This window comes from Mesitornis unicolor, unplaced genomic scaffold, assembly GCF_000695765.1.
Source record: "Mesitornis unicolor isolate BGI_N332 unplaced genomic scaffold, ASM69576v1 scaffold16256, whole genome shotgun sequence".
NCBI classification, from domain to species: domain Eukaryota; kingdom Metazoa; phylum Chordata; class Aves; order Mesitornithiformes; family Mesitornithidae; genus Mesitornis; species Mesitornis unicolor.
In genome coordinates this window covers 10,001-14,465 of record NW_010191808.1, presented here as the reverse complement: position 1 = coordinate 14,465, position 4,465 = coordinate 10,001, and positions in this window count along the sequence as shown.

Genomic DNA, 4,465 nt, shown 5'->3' with positions numbered 1-4,465 from the left:
GAAAGAGTTTCACCTTGCGTGGGCATATGATTAAATGACACTTCCTAGGAGAGAGGTGTGTGGAGTGGTTGCACGTGTTTTTTCTGACAGAAATCGTTGCTGTAAATAATGTTTCCATTTCCAAAGTGTGGCTGCCTGATCTACCCCTGCATGGGCCCTAACACAATTCAAAAGGATATCCTCACCTGGGAATGTTTAACTGTACATACTCAATCAAAGCATTTTTGCAGGCATCAGAGGCCTCTTGCTGCTAGGTCCACTGCCAATCTTCTTCCAAGCTAATTTCTGCAGAGGACACATTAATACCACCAGATGTGGGCTAGAAGTTCCTACGCTCACAAAAATCCACGCCAGCATGCCTTCCCTGCTCTTTTGCTGATAGGTCCCTAAAAATTCCCTTAACTCTTTCAGAGTGTAGTTACGTGTGAGCTGCACTCCCCTGTGCCCATGTTGCGGCTGCCCCACCATTTGTATGAGGTGTTGTGCTTCCACCTTCTCTCTGCCTTTTAAGTCTGGACCAAATTCAATCTCAGAGTCTGAGGATTCACTCTGAATATTTCCACCCCATTCCTCAGTTTCCCATGACCATTTTGTGGTGAGAGCATGAACTTGGGAAGTCAAAACCTTACTTTTTCTGTATTTGTCCCTTGGTTTGTTAGCTATAGGTGCTGCCGACTGCTCTACATTATCTTGCAGCCCATAGCACCGCTCTGCTGGAACACGAATTACTTGCATTATTATCTTTGCATCTCGTAAAGTTCTGGCTTCCTTTTCCAATTCCCTACAACTAGCAGAAATCTGCTGAGGAAATGGAAGTTTTCTTATAAAGCAGTTAGTGTATCGGTTTATGTGCAAAAGTGGTTCACAGGCTGGTCTTTGGAAAAGAAATACTGTATTCTCAGCATTTTTTCTATGCTCAGACTTTTGAAAAATTGAAATGGGTTTCCAGGAAGCTGTGGAGGAAATACACCAAGATGATCTTGACTGCTCTGATAGTTCTCCTACTTGTTTTAATATTCTTTCTTCTGCTGGTTATGGCTGCAATCATGATACAAATTTTTAGAACCTCACTGGCTTCTGTCTCTCAGGTAGAACAAGCCCTGAGAGCTCCTCACAAAGCCCGGTGTCATTTCTGCCCAGGACAAGCACCGTGACACGACTGCAGAGATTAAATTACCTCATTTCACAAGCCCTTACCCCAGACCTGCACAAACCCCATGCAGGGACAGCTTGTCACTTCAGCCAGACAACAGCATATGTCCTCGTCTTCCAGTTGCTGTATTTCTCTGTCAAAAGAGAAATTCTGGGGCAGCCAGTGACGCTGACCTGATTTGAAAAGAACTAGGTCATAGAGAAACTCAGAAATTATGTACATTTATCCTCAAATGTCCTTAGAAAAGTATTCCTTTTTTAGACACTGCTGCTCCTTGTATCTTCATTTTCAGTTTTAATGTCACTGTATTAGAGCGGGGAAGCACAAAAACACCCACCCACACACAAATTATTAGAATATCACTGCACAGTTTCTGGGCAACTGAAATGGCCAGGCCTGTCCATGGAAACATCCTACCTGCTTGTTTTATTGTCCTGGAAACTGAGACCGTCAGCCTGTCCAACAGATGCCTCCTGTTTGAACCCACTGACGAGCTCTCATCTCTCCAGCCAGGAAAGACGCAAACTGCTAGTCCTTACTGAAGAGCTACGTTGGCAATGTTACCTTAGCGAAGATGTGCGGGAACTTTGCCATCTCTAACTTCCAGCACGAATTTGAGAGTACTTAGCTGATAGACATTTGAAGTGAAAACTAGCCCTGGCCTTCCAGAGGTGTAGCAGAGCAGTGGCAAACCTACCCCAACTTCCCTTTTCCACTACTCCTAAGCAAGGCGGCATGGGAAGGCTGTCCTTGCTAAGCTGGGCACAGCCTTACTTGAACAACCAAGCAGTAGTTTGTGGTGTGCAACCTATCCCCCTGTGCAAGGCTAAGACAGCATTTGGGGTGTTACCTGGCTACAAAAACCTACCCCAGGAAGTTCCTGCCATCAGTCTATGTAGCAGACCTGAGCCTCTTTCCATAAGGAGTTATGCAAAGCCCAGGGTGTTTGGGGACACAGTAAGTAATCAAGAGCAGGAGCTGCTTTCACAACCCAGCATTACACAAACTTACCACTAATAACGACTGTGTGCTGGATGTGCCTAGTTTAGAAGGGAAGTTGGACAAAACGTTGAGCTTCAGAATATAGCACAGGTGAGGGAATGGAGACTAGGGACAAAAACTACATTCTTATAGTCAAGTGCATTTGAGAACTAGGCAAAGACTGAAAAATGTAAGTGCTTAATACATTTATTAATAGCTGCTAGCATGTAATGTAGAATATATTACAGTTTTCGTATACAAAGAATTCATGGCAATTACTGGCCCAGCATCGCAAAGCACAGGTTAAACGGGAAGAAGCTGAAGCAGCATGCACACTGACTCCCCACGCTTATTAAACTCTTCTGAGCATGTAAATCCATCTTGTACTTGTCCGTCAACCCATTTTCAGTCCTATTTAAGTGTTACAAGGATCAAACTTAAGGACTTAGAAAAGTTGAGACTGACAGCTGTTTGCAAGTGGTAGGAGGCAACTCCAAGTGACACTTCCCTCCCTGCTCAGGGCTTAATTCCACTCCACTATGAGCAAACCCCACAAGCAAACAACCCACTTTTCACCTGTTACTACAGAGGAAATGCATATAAAACAAATCATACTTCTCTTCCCTCCCCCCCCAACCCCGACAGGGCCATAAAGGCAAAAGAATAATCTGATGTTCCCTGGGTATGAACCACAGTTACAGCATCCCCTGTGCCTTAACTTGCTCATAGCAGCAGTGCTAGTGATGAACACCAGTTCATTTTCAAGAGGCACTACCTCTTCTTTTTTTCCTATTTGTACCTTACCTTTCACAGCAATGGGGTGTTGCAAACCCCAACAAGGTACAACCACACCATTAAGACCACACGCTGACATTCTCTACACCTTTCACCGCATAACATCTGTCCTTGGCTGGAAACCTTCCACATTCGATTCTAGCTCAGAAGGACCATCAGGAGATTATTACAACCCATGTCAACTTGAAGCAAATATTAAATAGAGCAAAAATCCTTCCTTAATCTGTGCCTGACATCCTTCAAGGGTAATGCAAACATGATGAAACACTGGAACAGGTTGCCCAGAGAGGCGGTAGAGACCTCATCCCTGGAGACATTCAAGGTCAGGCTTGATAGGGCTCTGAGCAACCTGATCTGGTTGAGGACAGCCCTGCTCACTGCAGGGGGTTGGACTAGATGATCTTGAAGGTCCCTTCCAACCCAAACCATTCTCTGTGTTTGTGTGAAAGGCCATTACCTTTACAATTCTACTCTGAGCTTGACTAATCATGACTCAGTGTTGCAAGAGCAAACCTTTGACGTGCACATAGATCCAGGTGCACCAGCTTTAGTCCGTATGTGTGTAATCTGAGGTGTTACTCTCCAGTGAGCCAGCCTGTAAAACTGGCTCCTAGTACTTTCACTGCAGAGCCGGAATGGCACGTCAAGTGCGGGCCTGCAGTGTGGAAAGATAAAAGGCACAGACTGCAAGCTTAGATGCAACAGCTTGCCCACAATGTGTGTTTTTGCAGCATTTTCTACTGCTACTTCAGCACTTAAGGGAGCACCAAATGCCAAAGGTAATTAAGATCCAGGGTGTGCTTACCAATTTCCTCAGTTATTTCCATGTCATACGCTACTGGACATTTTCCAAGACTACGACAGCTGCTATAGACAAACAGTAGGTAAAATTCCTGCGTTATTTTCCGAGTTGTCCAAGATACAGAAAATTGTTTCACTTTTGTGTGGACCGTTATACCCACTGAGTCACCCACTGGAGAAACTCCCCAGCCACTAAATTGCACGCTTTGATGTAGAACAAAGTAGCAGGCTTGTTCTGTGCAGGGCCCAAGAAGCCTTTCAAAACTAAGAGGCAGGTCACCCATCAACAGTGTCCAGTAATTTGTTATTAAAACCACACAGCAACAGGGCACGTGAAATAGAAGCCATAGCTCAATCCAGCCTGCAGAATCTTCACTCCTTGAAGACAACCTCCTTCCTCTCAGGAGGCTGTCTCCTTCCTCCAACTCGATCCTTGCTCACCACTGCCCAGGGAAGGTCAGATCTATTAATGTTGGTCCTTTGTCATGTTCTCCTCTCCCTGCACCTAGGCTAGTAAGAAGTACTCCCTGAAGTTCAGTGTTGTTTCTATACTTTGCTTTATGGAACAAAGTTGTAATCATTTCTTAAGGTCTTTAGCAATAAGAGAACTGGGTTTGGAAAACAAGTTCCCTTAAATCTCATAGCACCTAACTAATGCCACTCCTTCAGTAACACGGTACCAATACCTGCTGTAAAACAGACACCGCTGTTCCAGACTCAAAACTTGCGCACGTG